Genomic DNA, 26,203 nt, shown 5'->3' with positions numbered 1-26,203 from the left:
GAGACAAAAAAAGGAAAAGACACAGAAGAAAAGTGTCATAGGCATACTCTCAAATGAAATAGTAATTAAATTAAACTGAAGTAAATGCAATGTTTTATATCAGAAAAGCAGATGAATTAGCAAAGATGTGTGATGGTTTGATTAACAAGATTTTTTTTATTTACTTTGTATAAATAATTTAGATTTTTTTTTTCTTTTCATTATCATAACAGAGATGGTCATAAAGATTGTAGCTTATTTTAAATTGCATTTTATTTATATTTTTCAGTTGTACTGGCAGGCTACAGAGGAGGAAATGTTAGAATTCAAAGTGGGTATTTCTGTGAATCTGTAAAAAAAAAATGCTGTGGATTATAGACCTAATCACAGAGACTTTGAGGATTTTAATTAGCTCATTAGAATTTCCGGTGAAGCTTATACTGCAAAACTTTTCTGTTGCCTTTTGGATACTGCTGATACTGGAAGACATGTCTGGTGTTTGTACTAGATTTTTAGAGATTCAACTCCTGAATCCACCCTGCTGCTGTTCTTTTCTAAAATTTGCCCTGACAGCAAAGGTAAAACTTAGGTCAAGTATAAAGTAGTTAGACTCAACACTGACCACAATCTCTTCTAGAATTGAAAGAAAGTATTTCAAAGTAATTCATATGCATGAAAAATACGTTCAGCTCACACTTGTGCATCCAGAAAATCCTGGAGTCAACAATCAGGAGTCTGCACTATGTCCCTCACAACAGCTGGAAACAATAGAGCAATATGCTTTGGGGAAGGCCAATGCAGATTTCTCCTTCCACTGTATATTACTGACAGGAAAATGTCAACTGTGCTATTCAATCTTCCAGCCAGCAATCATTTAGTAATCATTCCTCTTCAATGCCTGGTAGAGGCAAAAAAAAAAAAAAAAAAAGAAAGAATGAGACAAAGCAACAAAAGGGAGAGTAAAAGAGAGAGAATGTGTCACTAAAGCAATAAATGGAGAGATAGCGAGAAGAAAAGAAGACATAAGGGGCGTGAGCAACAGCCTGCCATTGGTAGTTGAAGCGTGTATGGCTTTGACAGGAGACAATAAGCCCAGATGGCAACTCTTAGTTCGTTAACTTTGATGGATATTTTACATTCAGCGTCAAGGCTGAGAAAATTACTGTATCACCTCCAGAATATTGTTAGCCATCATTTACTGCATTGTTCTACTCTGAATGCCCAAGAAGAGTGTTTATTGTTAAACACCAAGCTTATGGTCACACAAGATTGTAAGTAACTATAAGTGAAGGGAACCACCCACTTGGAAAAAAGGTACTTTATTTAAGTAACGTAGCGAGGAAATATCCTTCATTTTTAATGTATAGTGTTGAGTTGTGAATAATAGAAATTAGATAATCCAATGACTTTCATCTGTCCAATAGAAACTGCTGTCAATATTTTTGTTCAACACTGCATGGAATGACTTTTTTTTATTAGTGTGGGCAATCTTCTAACAAGCTTTGGACCCTTTGTATAATTCATCACACTAACATTCGTACTAATGGCTATGGATCTTCACACATTTGCTAAGTTAAGTCCAAGTCAGTATTTTTGAGAAAATGCTGAGCTGCTAACCATCTTGGAGTTGCTCTTACAACTATTGCTTGAATTTAACACCTTCACTTCTGAGGTCCTGAAGAAATTAAACATGTTAAATGACCCATAGCACTTAATCAAATCCAAAGGACCCCAAAGTGCTTCACACTACATTCAGTCATCCACACATTCACTCACAATGTGAAATAATAAAAAAACACAGTGATAGTGATGCATACATTAGAGAATTTATTTAACTAATTTGGATAATTAACAAAGCTTAATACACTGTTTGATCTTTGAGATGAATGTGATTGGATTTACTTTTTCCTGTAAAGTGTTTCTGGATGACATTTGTTGTGAATGCTGCTATATATATAGGGAATTTTATATATATATATATATATATATATATATATATATATAAAATTCCCTTCTCACCCACCGCGGGTGGTTCTTATCCTCTGAGCTCGGGTCCTCTACCAGAGGCCTGGGAGCTTGAGGGTTCTGCGCAGTATCTTGGCTGTGCCAAGGACTGCACATTTCTGGACTGAGATGTCTGATGTTGTTCCTGGGATCTGTTGTAGCCACTGCTCCAGTTTGGGGTTACTGACCCGAGGGCCCCGATGACCACAGGCACCACTGTGGTCTTCACCTTCCAGGCCCTCTCCAGTTCCTCCCTGAGGCCCTGGTCTTAGTGTTGACTGGGGATGTCGAAGTAACCATTCCTTCCCCAGTCTTTGCATGTAACCTCTCTCACTAGGGTTACTTGAGTAGTAGCATTCCAACAGATCCACATTTTCATCTCTCGCCCATTTCCGTCTTGTTCCAGTAGCCCATTTGTCATCAAGGTGCTCTGGTTCCCCAACACCTGACGCAGACCTTGTTTGGCCGGGCGACGTCTGAGCCGGCATGTTATGCAACTTAGTATCTCTCATGGTATGAGGTAGGCAGTAGCTTGAAGGGTCTTGCCTAAGGACCCAGACTGGATTCGAACCCTGCCCTCTCGGGTGATATACTGATGCCTTATGTATTGAGCTATCCAGTCAGATATATATATATATATATATATATATATATATATATATATATATATAGATGTTAAAACTACCATTTTAACATAGTAAGTGTATCTTATGTGCAGCAATTTGGAACACCATTCAGATTCAAATGTATTAAGCCAATATGTAATGAGGCCTGTTGTAGAAATGCAAAGGAGAGCCATGTAAAAGCACTTACACACAGCTAAGGTAAAAGGAAATGACAGACTTGGAAACACCCTCTTTAGGGCGTAGCTTAGATAAAGGCCAAAAAAAAAACAAATTAGAAACTGTTAGGTGCCACTTTGCTGTGTTATCTCATAAGGAAAACATGACGCTGGACCAGCGCCGCATTTTAGTCTTAATAAATGGAATTCATAAATTCAACTCACTGACTCTTCTTGAACCTCATACATTAAGAATCTAAATGGACAAAGTATAATCTCCAACATTAGTGCACTGCCTTGCTAGGCATTAGCATTAGCTTTCTTCCTAAAATAAGTATTTTAGCAAATTTTTCATTTATTGGCTACGATTAGCATAGTGAATGGAGCAAGTAAAGGTAGAACAACATACTACTGATACCCTACATGTTACTGAAAGCTTGGCTAACATTAGCATTTTGGCTAATTTTAGATTATACACTAATTTTAGCAGAATGATTGGAAAAAGTCCATGTTAGTGAACATTCTTGTAATAGATATACTATTGACTACATTGTAGTTTTCTTTTGCATTGATGCTAATTCTAAGCATCAGAATGCTTTTAAGCAATTTTTTACCACCAACCACATTTTTTTTTTTTTTTTTTTGGCCATTTTGGCTCATTTTAACTTATGCACAAATTTTAGCATACTGAATGGAGTAAGTCCATGTTAGACAACATGCTTGTGACTCTCCACATGCTATTGAGTACATTGAAGCTTATGTATATTCTGATGCTAATGTATAGCATCAGAATATTGGGGTCCAACCAATGAGCACACTTTTGCAGGGCCCGTTTAAATTTCTTCAGAAATGTTCTGAAGAAATAGTAATAGTTTCCTACAATTTACTTAAGTCTTTCAAAGTCAAAAGTAAGAAACTATTTATTAAAACTATTTATTCTAACACCATGCTGTGCTAGAATAAATGTAATTCTCCCTGTTTCTTATATAGTTTTGTTTGCACATCATACAAAACTGTGATATACTGTAGGACTGGAGTAATAGTTCTTTGTTCCACAGATCTATTTTCTGGAAATAGCTAGATATTTTTCATCCTTTACAATGGCATTCACTGGGAAGCAGACGTCTTTATTCTCCCTGTTCTGTGCAGTGAAAACAAATGTCTAAACTGTTAAGAAGGTTGAGCTGTGCAGCATATAAAGTTTTCTCAAAGCAAAACAAACTTTGCTTTGAGAAAACCAGCTCTATTCAGCTAACATTGAAAATGTTGCTAGTTGGCACAAAATGCACAGGATGACAAGACAATACCTGTATAATGCATCAACTCAGACATGTCATGAGACACAAATAATAAACCTCATTTCCGACAGCACATTGTTAGGGCACTGTGGTAGCTTTCTTAATCTACATAAACTCATGGAGGAACAGTGTAATGGAAATTAAAAATCGATAGTCAAGACAGAAACTGACTGCTGCACCTACACTTAAACAGTGAGTGAGTTGAGCAGGACACATTTGTGGATAATAACACAGATAAAAAGAAGTTTTTATTTTTATTGCAAAGGAAAACTACTTAACATTTAAGCATATATCCGTGTCAGTCCTTTGTTAACTTTAATTTAACATTAGATCAGAACCCAGCTCCGGCAAATGTCAGATCTTAAAGAACTGTGATTGGGACGAGACAAGAAAAAAAATCCTTGATTGAGTCATTTCAAATAAAGAACTCTAGCACCAGTATTTGCTCTAAAATGTCCTCTTTATCTCTTTAAATGCATGAAGTAGAGTTTGCTAATTCAACAAAGACATTATGAATGCTGTGTTGTAATGAAGGTGACTTTGACTGTAGACTGCTAATGTTTAAGGATGTCGGCACCACATCCTGCCTTCTGTGTTATCTCATTTCTCTTACTCTCATGCCGCTGTCTTTATTCTCCTCAATTCTTTTATTGCCATCATTATACAGAGTATAATCTCAGACCTACAACTCTGCTTATTGATTACTTGTGAATCCTATGCAGCCACATGGGGTTTCAAGGGTATATGCGAGAAAAAAAAGTACAACCATCTCCTGGAAATGAGAACTTTTCAGCAAAATACAATTAGCAAAAAACTTTTTTTGATAGGAAAGAATGCCAAAACAATTTAGTCTAAGATTAATTTAGATTATAAATGAATGCAAATTAGTGACAAGTTCACATTTGAACAATTAAAAAAATGAAACAGTACTTTGTCCGAAGATATGTCTGATGTAAAAACCTGTTTTGCCAAACCAAAATCAGGTTTCTTAAGATGAGATTTATTCTCTGTGTGGTTTAACTATAAACATAAAAGCAAAATCATTAGGACTTTGATACTGGCAAACTGGTGTAACATGAAGTATTATCTATGATCTCTTTATATTCCACTCCTATGTCTCTCCGGATAGTTAGCCTGCATGATGTACTGCTGCTGTTTGAAATACACTTTCAGTACGCCTTTGATCAGCTCGAATGCAATACCCCCCAGTATGGTGCACTACAGGTCGGAGGTAACCCATCATAACAGCAGCCGTCCCACCAGACTGGCTGGCTATGGAGGGAAAAAGATAAACGCCCCACACAAAGTCCTGGATACACACACGTGGTATCCAGCGCTGAGACTGTAGGTTCGCAGACGAGGCAGATAACCGCCTCTACCCGAAGAAGGTTGTGTAGATACTTCTGTGTTTATAAGAGTACCCATGCCACAGCCTGACAAAGTAATTCTCCCAGCAAATCATCTTCCCCAGGACCAGTAGTACTGGGATGGTCGGCAGGCCCATGAACAGGACCAGACGGTCAGTCTGCTCCATCACAAACAGACCTTTCTCATGCCCCACCACCTGCATGAGTCACGGCTCCGTAGGTGACTGCTGACCAGTACAGTGTCCCAACACTGTACATGTCATACAGAAAATAATTCTCAGGAGGACCAATTAAAACAATCTGCAATACAGAAAGTAATGGTCATGTTAGGTGTACAAACATCAGGAAGTATTGGTGTTGTATAGTGTCCGAACTGTAGCGAAGAGGCTGCCTCTGTTCGCCTGCTGCGGGAGGTACACCAGCAGGCCCATCTTGGGGTAAATGATGCAGCACTCGATGCCACCTGCAGGGGGTGCAGGGGATGGTCCCACTCAGTAGCATACCACACCCAAGAGTGTGGATCCAAGGTTGTGGCTGGATCCACTCATTTCTGGTCCCAAGTGTCATCTATCTCTGGATCAGCTCCCAACCAGAGTGTAGCGCCGACCTTGAAAGAGTCCCCAAGAATCTGTTACACACACCAGGACTGGTGTCAGTATAACAGATGCTGATTTTCCTGTAAACAGGATAGAGCAGTGATGAGGCAGAAACAAATCTGTGCTTCACAAATCCTCCTGGAATCTGTTCTGCAATCAGATCGTTCATGAACGAACAAGAAGCAACAAGTAAGAAGTCACCAAGTACAAGGAGCCCAGTTTCTGTTCTCAGCACCTACAGAGCAGACTTTGGTCACGGTGTTGTCCCTTATATTCGACACGTCGGTCAACACCTTCCCACAATAATTCAGTGAGTGACAACTTTTTGCTCCCTTAACTCCTGGTTTGATGAATACAGCTTCAACCCTGTGCATGCTGATTAACAGTGATGTGCTGCATTTTATTGTCAGTAATGGTAATGGTATTGTAACAATGGAAAAAGTTATTTATTACCCCACTTGCTTATTGATGCAATAAGCAGATACTTGCTTATCGTAGCTGTACATTAAAGCCGTGACTTTAGGGTACAGAGTATCCATTTTCTGAGGGAACACGGGGGCGCCATATAAAATCTCGCCAAAGGCACCAAAACAGTTATGTCTATCTCTTGTAAAAACTAAAGTAAATATATAAAAACAACCCTCCTGAAGGTTACATTTTAAGTGTTGTTTAATGATTATACTATTGATACCGAGTACATTAGTTTCTCACAACCGGACCTCTCTTTAATCTTTCTGTTTTGTTTAACTCGGCTCACACATTTCATTCTACTCAATGGCATTTTTCTAGTGTCTGTCATGTCACTTGATACTCATCTGTCCACACATCTTCAGTGACATATCTTCTAAAAACACTTTATAGAGTATAAATCTAGTCTCGCGGCTGACTGTTCTTTCCACTCCGTTCCACTGCAACTCTCTTACCTATTTATCTTACTCTCTGCTAACTCTACCTTCAGAGATGGCATGTTCAGCCACTATATATCACCCCATTCATTTTTAAAGCTGTTTTCCTTCGACCTTTGGTTGTTAATGCTCTGTGACATAAAAACAGAGAATTCATTACTACTGAAAGAAAAACTACTTTGAATAAGGTATCACTTTCGTTTGCGTTATTTTCAGCTTTGGATCTTCTCGAACAATTTTCTAGCATTTTGTAAATATAAGTTTCAGCGTTTGGTAAATATATGTTTTCTACTGCTATTAGATATAAAATGTAGATGAAAGAATCTGAATTCCACCAGGTTAACTAACACCATCACAGAGACCAAGAAATGAAGATTTCTAAGACAGAAATGTTGAAATAACAGATAGCTGTGCCCTTCTGCTGTTCAATACATGTTTTCAGTATTTGGTTGGAGCTTCTTAAAATGTAAAGAGGCCATCAACATTGTCCGCTTCTCAGATATTAAGGAAGCCCAGATTTGTTGATAGGAACCTCCAGGTCACGTACGGTGTTGGCTGCTTGTTTGTTAAATCTTGTACTGCCGTATGTCAAATTTCATGCAAAGGTTGTGATCTATAAAGCACAGAGTTCACTGAAAAATGTAAGATCTCAATTTGGGTCAGATTGGCCCAAATGACACAAATGTTAAGATTGGGAATTCATCTCATTTATTTAAAGGTGGTGGCTGACTTCTTGATGAGTCGATGAGACCGTAATTTGTGAAATTCTAATTATTAGGGGCTTTTGTACTGATGCATTTTCTGCTATAACCTGCAGGGGACAAAGACTACCCCTTCAGGCTGACTGCTAACCCCGTTTCCAAGTCCCCAGGTGCATTTAATAATACTCACACCCACTGGCGCTCAACTGTGGCGTGTGCCATCAGCCTTCTAAAATGCTGCTGGTGGTGTGTAAACTTTATTTCACATCACTGTGCTTACCAAATATTAAATGTTTTAAACTCTCCGCCTCAGTCATTGTTTTCTGCTTCAGTGAAATTGCTTCCTTTTTTTCCCCTTTGGTTGCCATTGTTATTTATGAACTAAGATAATTTAAATAAACACAGACATTCTTGAGCTACTTTGCATTGACCATTAATCTTTGAATGTGGATTGGCTTCTCTATTTGTGTCATTCAAATTTTCAGAAAAAAAACAAAAAAAAAAACTTGATTTGTGGTTTTCATGAGATGAGTATCAAGTATAACAGACATAAATGCTGGAAAAATCCCACTTGGAACAAATCTGTACAACAGTACTTATGAGATTTACCTTTTGAATTGAACATTTTCACAACATTCTAATCAATTTGCATTTATATTTTGTGTTTTAACCATTTCACAGTCTCTTTTCTGTGCAGGTACCAGGTTAAAAAAATATTGTTTGCTTTCTTGTGTGTTTTTATTTTTGTGTATATGTGGACATGGAAGTTGCTTGTCCTAAATAGGGGCACTTGACAAATGGGCAAGGAGTACCTGATGTTGGTCCATCAATCATCCAGACCTTGGTCTATAGCAAGCAAATAAAATAAAACGTCCCAGTTGCATAGGCAGGTGAAATATGAAATGGAGCGAAGTGACAATGACTGAGACCTCCAGGTATGAGGGATGGAATTTAACTGAAACACATTGGTGCATGCAAACTCAAAAATAATCTCATGATCATACATTTGCACTTTTATGGCAAATGTTTTTCCACAGACATGGTGTTTGCAGGCAATTCTTAAAAAAATATATTTTATTTCTGTATCAGAAACTGTGTTAGCTCTGGGTGTTATTTTGTGGTGAATTCATTTTCTTTTGTATATTATGTTTTTACAAAATTAGGAACGTAGTGTTGCAGGCTTGTGCTGATTTGATACTCAGGTTGGTGTATTGTTTTCTGAGAATACTATTTGACATTTTGTTAATTAAGGCTTTAACATACATCACATGGGACCCAGAATATTTTCCAGAATGTATCCCTACACACATGGTTTCTGAATATCATTCACTGTGTATATCAGAGCCATACATTACCAAGCTGAATTTACATAATAACAATGAGTGGCATGCTAAACTTTCTTGTCAGATCAACTGTGTATCACTCTAACAGTCAATTAACTTCAGCAGAAATTTGAAACTTGTATTTAGTTTTTTTTTTTTTTTTTGCTCTCGTCTATTGCCAATGAATTGATGCACACTGATGGATGCTTACCTGGCTTTATACTCTAGGCACCAAAACAAGACATTAAAGGTCACAGTTAATATGCTACTCTGCACAACAGTTAAATTGTAGCAGTGAACATCACAAATATACTCAAAGCAAGATGCTTAAAGATGTTTTAAAATGCAGCTATGCAGCTTATTAGATTATGAGATGTAAAAATGTCATCCGCATATAGAATATATTTCAAAGTTTAGGTTCTGATATTAATTATTTGAAGAGCAAATTGCCTCTTCTGCCATCTATTTAAAGTTAAGAAAGTCATCAGAGGACCCAGCTTTATGGAATTTTATAAGCAATAACTATGATCGAAACATCTAGTCGTAATTAATCTGAACAGATGGTAATAATAGGTTTCCATTGGGTGTAATGAATATAAATGAGATCTGTGAATAATAATTTTTGAAAGTGCTTGAATTTTAGCTACCTGTCACCTAATCAAGACAATCAAATAAAATACACTTGTGTCAGTATGTAGCTTTACTTCTGATATACAGTTCAGTGCAGCATACATTATTACATTTGGCAGAATGGTTCAACCTTGCAAATATGATGTTCTAATACCTGATATTTCCCTAAATATGCTTGGGTTGTTGGAGTGAAATGCTGGTGTCGTCTCTGGACCAGTGATGAATAGCAGTCCCACTGGCATCCTGATTTTCATTACTATTATTCCACAGCATTATTGTTGGCAAATGAAATGGACTTGTGGTCATGTGTCCAGCTTGTGCAATTGCCTGAAATCCAGTCTCTATTATTTGTCAGTTCCTGGTAGATTTCTGCTCTGGCTACAGTCGATTTGAGTCATTCACTTAAATGTCAGCTTCTATTTTTGTGATAGTTGAATGACAGTAATTCCAATTTTCACATGGAGAGCTGGAAAGTTTAGCTGATCAATTGGCTGTATATTAGAACTGAGAACATTTTCTTATGCAATTGTAACATGCTAACTTTAAATAATTTTCTACTTGTACTTAAGTCACATACATAAACAGAGATATAAGTTTAGAGCTATAACTTTAGACTTGACTAAGAATGTTATTTGCATGTTTTACTGCCTTTAATCTTTGGCATTGGGGCCGACACTGGATCTAAAACCTAATTTATGCAGGGTTTATAGATCACACATTTAAGAATTTCATGTAGTCAATAGGATTGTCTGCTTTGTTAACTGATATTGTAATTTTAACTGGAAATTGATAGTTCAAAAAGTAAAGTTTACAAAGTCATTTCATGTTGATTCATTTCAAACTTTTATTTCTGTTTAAGTTGTACGCTATCTTTTACATATGGAAATGAAAACCTCCCAAAAATTAATTCTCAGGAGGACCAATTAAAAGCAATCTGCAATACAGAAAGTAATGGTCATGTTAGGTGTACAAACATCAGGAAGGCCACTGCTGACAGTTGACCAGGAGAGTTTAAGAAACAAAACGTTGATGATCAAGAAGGCAGCTTTTCACAGAGTGCTTTCTCATGGAATAATAATTGACCTTTGAACAGAAGGAAAATGTGCAGAAGAGAAAAAATTCCAAATAATACGTAAGGCAACATTTATAATGTGATAAAAATTTTCTTCAATAATTTAGGTAAGATTAATAGTGAATGAACTGCAGTTGTTGTCAGGCTTAAAAAGTCACTAAACCGACTTACAGAGGATATAGGGATCAACTTTTACAGTTCTTTTGTAAGCCACCTCTGAACCGGTATGGTGTACATTAGGGTTAAACAAACACAGAATGAAGCAGCAAAACTCATGGGATCATTATTTGAATAGTTAGTGTAAATCTCCCAGGTAATTTTGTATTGTGTTCAGGGTTACATCTATCTGCTCAGATCCTGTGACCTTGAATCCTCTTCTGTTGATAACACATACAGTCAATACAGACCTTTCTTCTCTCTTCACCCAGCCATTCATCCATACATCCCCCCCCACCCCCACCATGACCCAGCCTCTTCATCCTCACTGCCTCCAACACACACACACCCCCCCCCCCCCCACACACACACACACACACACACACACACACACACAAGCACCCAGTATGTCTTTCTATCTTGAACTTGAATTAACTTCCATTCAATTTTAATTTATTTCTATATCCTGATTCTAACTCTTACACTACACTCAACCGTTACCAGTACGATCCTAACTTAAACTCAATTCATGCCTTAGTTTTAAATCTAACTCACAACCCAAAAGCGCTTTTTTTTTTTTTCTTATGAAGCCCAGGCTTTGGACCCCATAAAGAGCAGTTGGCCCCCATAAAGTAGTGTGTGTTAGTAAAACACACACATTTTAAAAAGCAGACTGAAGACAATGCTGCAGGCACATCATGTACCTCACTTAAACACCCACAGAATATATTGGTCAACTTTGTATTGGCATTTTATTTGAAAGAAAATTAAAAACATTGAAGTGTAGCTTGCAGAAAAGATATGGGATTTAGAAAGGCTGTGCAGTTATTTCTTTTTAATGGAGGCAAAAATGTAATATTGGTCTGAAAAGGCTGAGAAATGCAGGTCAGTAGGGGGAAAAAAGCTGCTGACTGTTTTTTTCCCTTTCTCTGTAAGAAGCAGATTTTTCTTTATCCATTTACTCACCCGCAGACATGCACCAACACACACACTGCCACTCAAATAGACTCGGTGTGATATCAAGCCTGTGTCATATACCGCAATTAGCTGTTAAATTATGGGTGACGAGTTCACCAATGTTAAATAACCAACATTAAATAAGTTTCAGACTCTATACATGTTTTCTGTACTACTCTGCATAGAATAGAATAGAATTTTATTCATTATTCCTCTGTGGGGAAATTGATGAGTACCAGTATAACATTACAACCAAATGGTGGCATTCCCATTTATACAAATGAACACATCCCTAAGAAGCACATGGATCAAGAGTACACCTCTACATTCTTTCATTAGTGCAGATAAGGCTCCAGTTAATCATTTGAGATAGAGACTGCACCATCAAGAATGCTTCTTCAAATGTGGGGAACAGTCAAAGCACTGTAAGGCTGGTGCATAACCTTACCAGTGGTTAAGTGATAACTAAAATAAAAAATAAAATAAAACTTATGTATAGGTAATCAAAAACAACAAGTGACAAAAGATTAAATTTCTCTGAGAGTTTGAATGTGGATTTTGTGTTTTTCAGCAAGAGACTTCTTTAGAAATCTGAAGAACAATGTTTCTACTTTGGCTGGAACTGGAGGTTGAATTCAGGAAAGAAGTGTGCCATGTTTTAATAGAAATTTGCATAACTTCTGACGATGTAAGTGGTGGGTTACTGTGTTCTTTACTTTAAAAAAAAAATTATAATTCCTAAACATAGTTAACCATTTAAAGAAAGTAATGCACATAATTAATTTCATTTAGTTTCAGCTTACTTTTCAACACACTTTGATCCTTCTGAGGAGAATGAGACTTTAAATTTAAGCCAAAAGATTTAAGGATTTGTGAAGAGAGCTAAATCTTTTTTTTTTTTTTTTTTACCCATTCCTGCTAAAGAGATGCTCAAAAGACTTTCCTATATTTTATTTTTTTACTTTGAACCACTCAACCTGGAGTCACCCATTAAATACACAACATAACTACTGGGAAAATGTGGAAAATCTGCTGACCTGGACATAATTGACATATGAATCTGGGAAAGTTTCCAATTTGCTTGTATACTTTTTTCACTTAAAAAAAAGAAGGTGGTATCAGATGCTGTGGTTTTATTGCCTCACAGATGTAATTTAGTCATTAAAGTCTTTTAATTTAAGCAGTACTGTAATTTTGCATCCCGATCATAAAATGAATATGTTCCTAACTTGTATAATATTCCAGTATGTGTGCTATAATATTACCATAAATGAGGGAGACAAATGGAAGGTGCTATTTCTGAAAACAATTACTTCCAGGTTGTGATGATATGCAGAAATGCTCACTTGTTTTCAGCTGGTTGCCATATCAGGTTGTTTCATTGCACCATAGCTGATCAAGTAACAGTGTTGATAAATGATACTGCCATCAGCAATTCACCATGTATGCTTCTTGCACACTGCCACAGTTACAAAAGTGGGAGTGACTATGTAGTATTCTCTGATGCATTTATTTTCACTTGCAAATCTCACATTTGCCCCTGTGAGCACCGATCTAGACAGCAGATAATGCATTTAAATTTAAAATATTGTAAATTAAACAAATTGCTTTGCTTTTTCACCTAAGATTGGTTTAAACTGTAATTTGTTAAATCAGTCATTGCAAAACTGTAATTGCAAAATACAGTTACTTGTATTTTGCAATTAAAATACAGAATGTCAGTGCATACAGCTAGTTACTCCTTGACCCTGGTTGCTTATTATGGAGGAGGAGCTGCATGACCACCTGCTGAGGAGGAAGCCAGATAAACTAGCAGACAAGTGAAGACACAGAATGAAAATGTAGGCTTGGAAGTGGAGAATTTGATCAGGCAGGGCAATGCTAACTACGACTGCTTTCTCCTGCTAATGTGAATCCATTAGAAAACACCTTCCCTTCTAGTGGGCTAGCATATTTCTGCTCAGTCAGCAAACCTGCGCATCTGCCATGAAACCCAAATACTGAGACAGGACGATAGGTGCATGTTTGATCTTGTGGTGTTAAAAAGTGTGACACTACTTTGGACCTAGGGAAACACAAATCTGTTTCAGTATACATTCTCTCTCTCTCTCTCTCTCTCTCTCTCTCTCCTCTCTCTCTCTCTCTTTCTGTCTCTCTCTGTCTTATATATATATATATATATATATATATATATATATATATATATATATATATATATATATACACATATATATATATATATATATATATATATATATATATATATTATATATATATATATATATATATATATATATATATATATATATATATATATATATATTTATATATTGTTCAAATAGAACCTTTTCAACCTTTAGATGAATGAGTGACTATCTGCTGCTCTCTGCAATCAATTTCATTCAATTCTATAAAAATGTCACAAGATAAAGGTTGAAAAGATGTGATGTGTCAAACAGCTGCTGCATTTGCATTGCACAGTATCAAAGCTTTTCATGCAGAAGAATCTTAGGATGATAGTTGAAGTTAGAGACAGTATATCTGACTTTTGTGTCTAAAGAGATTTTTAATTTGGGGCTCTCTTTGTTACAATTTAGGATGAAAAAATTTCAGCATTTTCTGAAGAAATGCTGACATTTCCTGAAGAGAATTATATCTGAATATGATTCTCTTCATGCAACATAACATGTCAGTAAATGTAGAGGTTTTTCATATTTAAATATTTTTTTTAAAATAGCTGCAACACTTTCAAACATTCACAGTATGAAATTCGAGAGGTGTCGAGCTTAAATGATTTATTGTCATCTGTTTGTTTTGTGAATGGATCTAGTGGCAGGATTTGCCACTAGATTTATTATTTGAAATAATAAAACAGGAAAAGGCGCTGACAGACATCTGAGTGTTGTCAACATGAGAACAAACAGCGAACATTCAAAATCATCCAAAATGACCCTAGTTCATAATTGAGTTTGAGAATAAAGAAAACTGAAAAAAATTGTTGAACATGTTGCTCCTTCTTGGGAGTTCTTGAGAGATCAGAAAATCTAAAAATCTCAGAAATGACAACAGAAGAAACAAAAACACATGCAGCTGTGGGTTCTTTGAACAATATCCTTCTTTTGGGGGACACAAAAAAAAAACAGTGTTCTACTCATATTTGATTATGAGATTTGCTGAAGTCAGCAATGACCTTCTGCATCATTTAAAACATTTGCAAAATTAAAACAAAGTGGAACAACAAAAACAAGTTTCCTCCTGAGAATCATTTTACAGCAGTTACTTCAAGGCATTTTACAAGATAAACTAGATTACATATGTCAGCCTTCTGCCTGCAGACTGTCAGTAATACAAAACACTAAAGATACATAAGCAGTAAACACAGATTTGATGTGACTCAATTAACTTTATAACTAATTTATGCACATTCACTATGTTTCCAAACAAAGAGAGAAAATAAGATGTAAAAACTGGTGCGTCAGAGTTTTTTTCTGTGTGATTGTGCAGAATGTGCCTGTTTACGTTTTCCTAACTAACTTGCAGGTCTTCCACCCAGCTTTAGCAGAACTCTGCAAACACACCTCAATGCAATCTTCTCATCAGCCTAAAAAGAAATAAAGAACTGTCTGATGATGACTTGAAGCCTGATACTCAGACCATTACTGAATGATCCTGCCTAATCTTTTACTTGACCTAAACTGATTCCTATGAAGAAAGCTCCCTATAATTGCTCTTAAATCGAAGACATATGCTTATTTATGTTCAGTGGGGAAAAAAATACTCCTTTTACAGCAGCAAAATTAATTTAGCTGTGCAGAGAATTAAAAAAGAAATTAAAATAATCCCCCCAAAAACTGGAACTGGAGACTGTTTGGTTGTTTTGCTTCTGCTTCCCTTGATGCTTAATTAGCACAAACTTTTATATAGAATCACTGGATACGGTTTAATCTTGAATTTAAGGTCTGAGGATTTAATTGGGTTAGAGAATGTAAAGTCAGTTAACATTCATTCACTTTATCTTCCTATTTTTCTCTCACTGTCGACATGCTGCCAAAGTTGGAGACAGACATTTTTTCAGTCTATCCACAAGATTTTCCAGCCATGCTGATTGTATGCACTAACAAGCACACATTTATATACACACATGCAAAAGAAAATCACACACACAGACTTACTAAGAGAGATGTGTTCATGCAGACAGACATGTTTGTGTGGGTCCATGACATCCAGTATCTCTTCCCAGTCTGATTGGCCTCAGTGCAGGGACACTGTGGTCAGCACAAAAGAAACTGCTTACTCAATACTTTGAAGAGGTTTCTTTTTGTTTGGTGCAGAAATGACTGACAGGAGATTTAGCTAAGAATCCCATGGGTCACAGACACTGCAACATTGAAAAGCTATAGGTTTTGTGGATTGTGTTTGTGTACATTATATTCTGTATTTAGAATTGTGTTGTTTTTTTTAACTAATAAATGTGAGACTGTAATTTGTTAGTATTTTTGTTTTTGTGTGAGAGAACACATTTGATTTCATTCATGGCTGCCAAGATAGTAATGATTAAGGAAATGGGGTCTCTTAATATATATATATATATATATATATATATAATATATATATAATATATATATATATTATATATATATATATATATATATATGCGTGCGATAAACAGCTATGCCCTGCCAGTAATCAGATACCCTGCTGGAATAATCAGCTGGCCAAAGGAGGAGATAAAAGCCACAGATATTAAGACTAGAAAGCTACTAACCATGCATGGAGGGTTCCATCCCAAATCCAGCACCCTGAGACTGTACACGAGCCGCAAGGAAGGAGGCAGAGGACTAGTGAGTGTGAGAACCACTGTCCAGGACGAAACAACTAAGATCCATAAATACATCAGGGACAAAGCCTCAACAGACAATGTGCTCAGTGAATGTCTCAGACAACAGGGAACGGAGGTTGAGGTGCCAGAGATACCATCATGGGAGGACAAGCCCCTACATGGGATGTACCACCAGCAAATAACCCAAGTGGCTGATATCAGTAAATCCTACCAATGGCTGGAAAAAGCTGGACTCAAGGACAGCACAGAGGCCCTCATCCTGGCAGCCCAGGAACAGGCCCTAAACACCAGAGCAATAGAGGCCCAGATCTACCACACCAGACAAGACCCAAGGTGTAGGTTGTGCAAGGAGGCCCCTGAGACAGTCCAGCACATCACAGCAGGGTGCAAGATACTGGCAGGGAAAGCGTACATGGAGCGACATAACCAAGTGGCAGGCATAGTGTACAGAAACATCTGTGCAGAATATGGACTGGAAACCCCGAGATCAAAGTGGGAAACACCCCCAAAGGTGGTGGAGAACGCCAGAGCTAAGATCCTGTGGGACTTCCAGATCCAGACAGACAAAATGGTAATGGCGAACCAACCAGACATTGTCGTAGTGGATAAACATCAGAGGAAAGCCGTTGTGGTAGATGTAGCAATACCAAGTGATTGCAACATCAGGAAAAAGGAGCACGAGAAACTGGAGAAATACCAGGGCCTCAGGGAAGAACTGGAGAGGGCCTGGAAGGTGAAGACCACAGTGGTACCTGTGGTCATCGGGGCCCTCGGGGCAGTAACCCCCAAACTGGAGCAGTGGCTACAACAGATCCCAGGAACAACATCAGACATCTCAGTCCAGAAATGTGCAGTCCTTGGCACAGCCAAGATACTGCGCAGAACCCTCAAGCTCCCAGGCCTCTGGTAGAGGACCCGAGCTCAGAGGATAAGAACCACCCGCGGTGGGTGAGAAGGGAATTTTTTTTTTTATATATATATATATATATATATATATATATATATATATATATATATATATATATATATATATATATATATATAGAGTACCAAAATCATGTTTTTTCTTAAATAAAAGCATAACAAAAACAATTTAAAGCAAATTAAAACAACCTTCTGAGATTGGAGAGTTGACAGACCACATTGCAGAAAAATTAAGACACCACAATAAATACTGTAAGCATTTTCAAACATGCTCTTTTTTTCAAATTGAACAATACAAAAAAATAACACAACGAACGAGGAATTTCTTCCTTTCAGTGCACTTCTGGCTTTAAACAAAAATGAAAACAATAAGTGAAAATTAAATAAAAAAGCATGAATAAATAAAGAATACACATAAGGGCCCACAGCTACGTGGCCCCTCTGCCCCTGTTGAGAACAAAGGATTTGAGGTTTTTATTTAAGAATGGTACCATGTTCACATTTTTGGATTTCAGTGCACATCGCCTGATGCTCAATAGCTGTCCTGCCTTTGAAAAAAGCCTCTCAGCTGACATTGACGTTGCAACAACCCCTAGATGCCTCGTTGTAAGTTTGTTCGGTCAGGGGAATGTTGGTGGATTGTTTTTCCACCAAATTAGTGGAACCTGCTTCCTTGGAATAGGCCTTTCTTCTGTCCATCAGAAAGCATCAGCTACCAACTCTCCGATGTTGCTGAGACGAACGGACTTCCAAGTCAAATTCTGCCCAAATCCCACCTTTTGCTAGAGATGTAGTAGTTACAGGTAGATGAAGGAGGTCCTGAGTTCTGACTATTTAATTGCATCTCTGATACAAGTCAAGCCTTTACAGGTTCATCATTCATTGTGTCACAGAACCCCATGTTTTGGAACCCGATGTCCAAGTAAGTCCTGATGGCAAGACAATTATATCTTTCTATCGTGGTGACTTTGAGCCACCAGCTCTCCAGCTAGCTTGCTGCGTTCTCGCTCAGATGCAGAAAGGGTATTTTGAAGCAGTGCCACCAGGGGTATGAGTTTTGAAATGGAAACATTTTTTCCAGCCAGTATTTTCTTGGCCGCTGAGACAAGTAACGGTGCAACAGTAAAAAAGAGAGAGAGGTGGTGCTCCGTGCTGTGTGACACAGCGCAGTGCTACTCTTAGACTTATTAGGCTTAAGTGAATCCGCTTGCTCAGCAGTCAGTGTCTTGACACGCAGGAAAAAAAGCTTGAGTATCGATCTTTTTTTACATGAGTATCTTTCAATAACAATACTAACTTCTGCTAGAAGGACTCTCACACCTAACTTCAAGTTGCCCACCGATCTGCGTATCGGTGTATAAATGTGTGCGCGAACGGATGAATGCGACTCTAGTGGTCAAAATGATTGGAAAAATGTGATATAAGTTCAGTCCATTTACCTTTCTGTCAGAGGTCGCCAGGGCAGTAGAGGTTACAGTGAAGTAGCTTGTCACCTTTAGTGTGTGAATGTGCACATGAATGGGAATGACTGGATTGTGTCCAGGAAACAATGTATGTTGTCATTTCATTATCTGAAAATGATTTTGTGCAAAAAAAAAAAAAAAAAAAAAAGTAATTAATATGTTTTGCATGGTCCTAGACAAATTGTAATTTGTTTGAGGTCCTGTTAACATTTCCATACAAACTACACTTGGCCAATTCTATTGGTTTATCTTTGTTTTGAAACAAGCTGATCATCAACTTATTCTATTCTTAAATTCTAGATTTTCATTCACAAATTTCTTCCTCAGCATAATTTTCAAAAGCTTTTTCTCTTCTTTTTCTCTCTTGTGATGAGGAGCCATGCAGGCAAATCTATATTTATTGTATCCCACTCCTTATTTCCTGCTGAGATGGAAAATGAGAAAATAAGTACTGGTTCCTGTGAGACAGAAGGTAAAATGTGAGAGCAGGTGATGTGGGTGTTAATATTTTGCACTAATTTTGGATCCCTGGATGAAAATGGGACAGGAGCAGAAATAGAAAGTTCACTTTCACAAAAACACAAACGCACTAAAGCATACATACATGCACACACATTAACAGCAGGTCCCCTACGCATGCTGTTCATGCACATAGGATCTTGTAACACTACCATCGAAAATGTGTTTTTAAATTATCTTTATAGACAATGTGTCAAGACCAATGAACCACACAAGAGTTAATGCTTCCCATTTTTAAACACAATGTAAAACACTATTCTTAGACTATGCTTAAAAGCATTTATTGAGGGGTGGTGTGGTGGCACAGGGGTTAAGCACAACACACATATGGAGGCCTTAGTCCTTGACATGGCCGTCGCAGGTTTGATTCCCTGCCTGGGGACCTTTGCCGCATGTTTTTCCCCTTTTTTCTCATTACCTTCCTTTTTGTCAATTCACTATCAAATAACAACAACTACAGTCAATAAAACCTTTTTTACAAAAATGATCTATTGGTGTTCAAGGCAACAGAGATACACAACGCAGGAAAAATGAACATAATGCGTATCAGATGTATTTACATCAGACTCAGGCCGCTTGTTTGGTACTCATCATGTCTTTCACAGCTCTTGCATATTTTATTTCAGCTGAAGTACGTTTCTACTCATTTAGATCCATGTAATCGCCTCAAAAGTTAAAATATTCATCAGACTCATGAAAACATTACCATTTTTCTGCAGGGAGACGATCAGCTATGCAGAGGCCTTCTGCTTCCCTCCACACCCCCCATGAAACATCACATCTTTAATTGGGGGACACACTCTTGGTGAAACTTAGTGGCTTTTCATGTATTTGGGAAAATCGTCACATCATGTTGCTTAATTCTCCTAGCAACCAAAGCGCAGTTTGCAATTTGTAGGAGAAGCAGAGTGAAAATGGGAAATGTTTCTTGGAAGGGGGTTGTTTTTTGAGAGAATGGTACCTGCATGTCATGAAATTTGAAACTAAAGGATATTCTTTGCAGCAAAAATACTGGTATAATTCAATTTGAGTTTTTGCTGAATGACATGTGCTGGCCTAGTTATGGACACGCTTACTGGTGCTGACTGCTGACCTTTCAGTGTTTAGTTTAAGTGTGCTTTTGAAAATCAAATATTACTCCAAATAATACTCCAAAATCCAAAATTTAAATAAGATTAAGCATTCCCTATTAATCTTTACAATTTAATTTCAATAAATTGCTGTTTACTACCAATACGTTAACTCCTGGAATGTTTTTACATGGCAAAAATGTCACCCGATCACATTAATGAAAATGGTGATACCTCTAATGACAAACACTGCTACAGATGCTGCTGTAATAGTGGCAGAGATCATGAGGACATGCAGCACCAAAAAGTTAAACTACTGCAGTTACTGCCAAACACTCATCACTCATAATGTAATGAGTATGTCTGTTCTAATGCTACTTAACCTCTCCATGAGGTAAGGGCAGCTGCATATATGTGTGTGTCCATATGGTTGTTTATGAATACTGAGTTTATAATTCACTCTGTTTTTTCCACTCTGCTGTTTATTTTTGCTTTTTTACCTATACATCCGTGGTCAAAAATTATAGTATACTTTAGGACTTGTAAGGTTAAGAGATTCAGAGCAGATGGGAAAACCACAGTGGTTCCCATCAGGGACCTCATTCCTCTACCGCATCCTGATTATTTATCTTTAATTTAGCCCACGAATGACACATGAATATATGTATATTTTTTTAATTAAACCTTTTTCACTTTAAATTATTTCACATGCTTACATTTGGACACCACCAATAAAATTGAAGTAATTTCAATAATAAAAATGACAGATGAGTCATGACAGATGAGTCATTGCAGAGCATTCATCATGTATATATTATGTTTACCTTAAACTAACAAAGACTCTTTCTGCAACTGTTACTTTTTACAAGTAAGTACCTTGTAAGCAATCATTTTTCAATATCCAAATGTCCTGGGATACAAAGCAAATCTTAGGACAGGGGACTTGTTTTTACTATGCTAGTTATTCAGTGATTTTTTTCATAATAATTTGGATACATAAATATTGGATATCTAACATCAGAAATTAACTTTTATCATTTGAATTAATCCCTAAATGATAAGTTCTACTCTGGTTATAAATAAATTCACGAGGAATTAAAAAAAGAACATGCTGTCTGTCATTTCCATTTTCTCTATTCTGCACTCTCTCACTACTTGGCTAATAGAACAGCCTATCTTTTTGTCCTCACTGAGCACAGACTGATATCTTGAGCACTGGCTTGACGTTGTTGATCAGCAGAACTCCTGGAGCTCATATCTCCCGTCTCTGTGGCGTTTGGGCTCTTAATCCCTAGAGCCTAGAGATAGGCTAGTTGCATCTGAGTCACTGCTGGAGCTCTGCTGGACTAGATATTGGTTTTGTGTGTGTGTGTGCGTGTGTGGGTGCGTGTGTGTGTGTGTGTGTGTGGGCGGGGGGGGGGGGGGGGGGGGTGAGTTTATATGTGTGCATCTTTTTTATGTGACCTTATGCCTGGAATCTGGCCTTCTGGCTTGCTGTAGCTCAATCTGCAGCTGTCATTCTGCATCAAGAGGGCCGGATGACTGACATGTTTGTTTACGTATGTTTCAATATTGTTGCTTTCAGCTACAAGAGCATATTTTATGGTGTGTTGCAGGAAATTATGTTACGAATTAAATTATGCATACCTGTTACAGATAGGCAGGATGTAGAGAGCAGATGGAAGATTTGATCCAGAACAAAGTGCTGGTGCCTATCTCCACCGAGCGTTTCGGGTGAGAGGCGGAGTTGATTTATTTATTTTTTTCTGTAAATATATTTATAATTGTTTATAATTGTTTATTTAAAATATATTTATAAACATGAAATCTCCACTGAATAATTGAAAACACGCATATTCCACACATACAATGAAATCAAAACAGCTTAGTCCATAAATCAAATTGTGTCCTAAAGTAGGATGGGACAGGTAACGAGTATTAATCACAAGAGTTAAAGGAGGTGCAGAAAAATAAAGAAAGACAAAAAAAAAATCATAAATTGGTTTTGTTGCTTATGTCCTGATGGCCTATGGAAAAGTTTTCATAGCCAACTGGGGTATGCTCTGTGGCTGCATGGGGTGGAGGCATCCAGGGGTTCACAGAAGAAGTTGTGGGATTTATCACAAAGGTAGTGGATGATAACATATTGAGTGGGAGATTCATGACTTTTTTCTGCAAGAAACCCAGGGTGGATAAATTTGCTTGCAATGCCCCCCAATGCTTCATGCAACTTTTTTTCTTATCTCTAGAAACACGGGTGAAATAAAGGCTGCCTCCTGCAAGGTACACATAGATGTGAAGAATGCAAATTGCATCTTTCCCAGCAACAGCCAGAGATTAGAGCACCAGTTCTAATTCCAGGGAACCTTGACATGGGTATGACATAGCATCACAGACAATAAAGCAACACATATTCTTTCTGGGATTGATGATTCCATGGCTGACAAACTTAACATCTTTTTATACCATATAAGTCAGGAGGGGAAGGAATGTTCCCTGTGTTGGAGTTGATAAAGACAAGGGTATTAAAACCAGCTGCTCCAGATGGTAGTAGTGCAAGTGTCCTCTAAGTCAGAGTATATTAGTTAGCGCCTTTTATTACTGAAAGTTTCAAATTCTCTGTAAAACACTGCACAACTCCCACCTGCGTTAAGAAATCTTTAATGAGCCCAGTTTAAAATAAAAAGATACCCTGAAATTTAGACCTTTGGTGTTCCGATTTGGTCACTGAATCTACCTGCTCAGTTTATGTCAAACCCTTTTTTATGGATGTGTGCCTTGTCATGCTATTTGTTGTTGTTGCTAGCTTTCAGTAAAGACAAAGAAAGGGCCATATATTTCCACCTTTAAAGTCAACCTAGATGTGGGCTTAGCAGAAAGGTGGGAGTAAGACTCAAAAGGAGCAAAGCAAAGGCCAGATGTAGAGAATAAAAAAATATAAGCGACCTCAAAATGTACTATTATGTTCGCGCAACACATACAGAAAAGACAAAACAGGTCTAAACTAAAGAAGAAAAATAAAACAACACAAATTCAATTTCAACTGAAAATGAATGGAGACTAAAGCGGTGGTAATTTGTATATAGTAGCAAGTTGTTTCTCTGCCATTGGCACAATGGCGGACCATTTCTGAAAAGGCAATAGTAGCACTGGGAGGATGAGGAGTGCAGCCTTTTTCCTGATTATTTGTCTCATATCATACTGACATAATGAAGCTGTAGACATTCAGTTTCTTCAAAATTCCTGGTGTGGGGTGACATTTTCTGTTTGTTTTTTGAGTGCTACATTTTAGACCAGGAGTGTGACTCTCCAGTCCTTGAGGGCCGGCGCTGAAATCCTGTTTTAAATGGTTTGTTGCTGCTCAGCATTCAGTGTACAGTCAAGTTCTTCAGAGTCCTCTTGATAGCTCAAATATTAAATTCAGGTGAGCTGAAGCAAAGGCGGTTTTAAAATTTGCACAACACTGGCCTTTTAGAACTGGAGTCTGACACCTTGCACTGGGCAGGGAGCCGTATAACACATATCAGAAACCACTAATGGTCTTTATGCAGTATGTGATGGAACAAGGTGGATTTACACTCGAGTAACACTGTTTGAGTGTGCAGGAAAGTGTGTGCTATTTCCTCTTGCACTCTGCCTTTCTTGTACAGTTCAAAGAAATTAGTGCAAGGTCAATTGTTTATTCTAAACTCCCCTCAGATACAAGTGTGTCTGCATGGTTGTTTGCCCTGCATGGCTTTGGTTGCCCTGTGAAATACTGGCAAACTGACCACAGTCTTCCTCCCTCTCATTCAGTGTGATATGAATGTCATATGTCATATATACAATGAATATATCATAAAGTATCACTGTTTAATTTAGACAGTAATGTGAAGAAAAAAGTCAATTTCTTATTATAACTAAATATAATAAATATTAACTAAATGTTTAAGTTAGTGAAATCTTAACTTCTTGATCTGATTTTAATGTTGTTTGCTTGTAGAGCAAATGATAATTCTAGCCCAGTTATTGCATCATAACACCACATTTCTGTCCATAAAAGGAACCTCCCTTAACATCAGTTCAGCAGCTTACTGCCAAATGAAGCCTCTGAAGTCAACTCCGGCCACTAGCCACTGCTGACTTCACTGTGCTGCCAGTGGCCCAGCTGTTTCAGCCAGACATACACCTGAGAGCTGCAAGAGGCTGCCAACAGGCTGTAGCAGCTGCCCAACTCTAACCACCTAATGAACAGCACAGCTGGCACTGTCTATTCATCTTATAATGCTTGTAAATAAAGGATTTTTGCACTTTGTGTGCCACTTCTGCTCTGAACAACAAAACACACATTATTGTAAGGAATTAACTCTTTAAAATTTGTTTGGTATGTTTCACAGATGAGTTGGACAGTAAGACGAGGCAAAGTTGCAATTTATCATTTGCTAATTTCAGTGAATACCTCTAACTATGTACATCTGACACCACTCCTTTGGACTAATTTCCTTCCAGCTGTTTTAACCGCAGAGCTCACTTCTGCCTTTCGCTTCAGGGAGAGAGTCAGAAAATCGTTACGCTGATCAAGTCATCTTCTGTAGGAAAACATCTGATGTATTAGTCAAGGCAAGCAAAGCAAATTTACTAAGTGGTGTTCACTTACCCGCAATGAGCTAACTTTCTGATAATTAATTATCGAAAAATAATCTTCCCACCTCTGTTTCTGCTTTTGGAGTTCAACCTTTGCTCTTGACTATTTTAGATAATGTGCATTGTGGTAGTGCAAAGGTATAGTGGTTATGTAACAGTTTTGAGACACACTGCCATGGCAATTTGAACGCTGCTGGCAAAGCTTTTCTCACTACGGCACATCTTATTGTGCTTTTTAATGACTAACCATGACACTTTCCTGACCCTAGTGCAGTACTTTCATTACGTGGCCTTAAACAAATACCTAAAGTAATTGTATCAAGAAGAAATGTCAATACCTGAAGTAAGAGATGAAAACAAATTGAGCAAAAAGCAGATTTGGGATTTATGTAGTTGAGCAGTTTGTCCTACTAATTGATAAGTCAGCAGTGTACAATGCATTGTCCCATCTGGTTTTATGCATGAAGTGTCTGTTATTCGACTTTTGCTACTGAAGTGTTAGTTTTTTGGTTTTTTTAATGAGTTGGCAGCTGAATGGATGAACAGTCTTTGCTCCTGGGCTATTAATTTCTTTAATAATAAAGAAATAATGATTGATTTTATAAGTTTAGAAATACTTTGTACTCCATATCAAGCCTATTATTTCTATTTTAGATTCTTTTGACTAACCACCAAAATACACTAATTATCCAGAACAAGCACATTGTCTGTTTCAAGTCTACTCTGCATCCCCAGAACAAAACAATTAGCTTCCTTAAATAAAGACTAAAACCTCACCTATTTAATAACTGGAACATTGATCAATGTATTTGATGTGTTATGAACACTTCTTTTACTTATTTTTTGTTGGGTCTGTTGGCCTTTACTTAGCTGTTGTTGGGCAGGGTTGTGAGAGAGGGGGAAAGACGTGCAGTAAACGTTGTTGGACAGGGACTAAGTCCAGGTCTAAGACCGCCATTCATTTGTCGTGCTTTATCCCTCTGCTGCACCCATTCT

At 37.4% G+C, this 26,203-nt stretch overlaps 1 pseudogene; it reads right to left on the bottom strand.

The window, feature by feature from the left end:
• Positions 1–5,160: 5,160 nt before the first annotated feature.
• Positions 5,161–5,977, bottom strand: LOC129358854 (E3 ubiquitin-protein ligase MARCHF5-like; annotated as a pseudogene).
• Between the last annotated feature and the right edge of the window lie 20,226 nt (positions 5,978–26,203).

Source organism: Poeciliopsis prolifica, unplaced genomic scaffold (assembly GCF_027474105.1).
Source record: "Poeciliopsis prolifica strain line A6 unplaced genomic scaffold, Auburn_PproV2 SCAFFOLD004, whole genome shotgun sequence".
NCBI lineage: Eukaryota > Metazoa > Chordata > Actinopteri > Cyprinodontiformes > Poeciliidae > Poeciliopsis > Poeciliopsis prolifica.
This window is presented reverse-complemented; position numbering and strand designations above follow the sequence as displayed.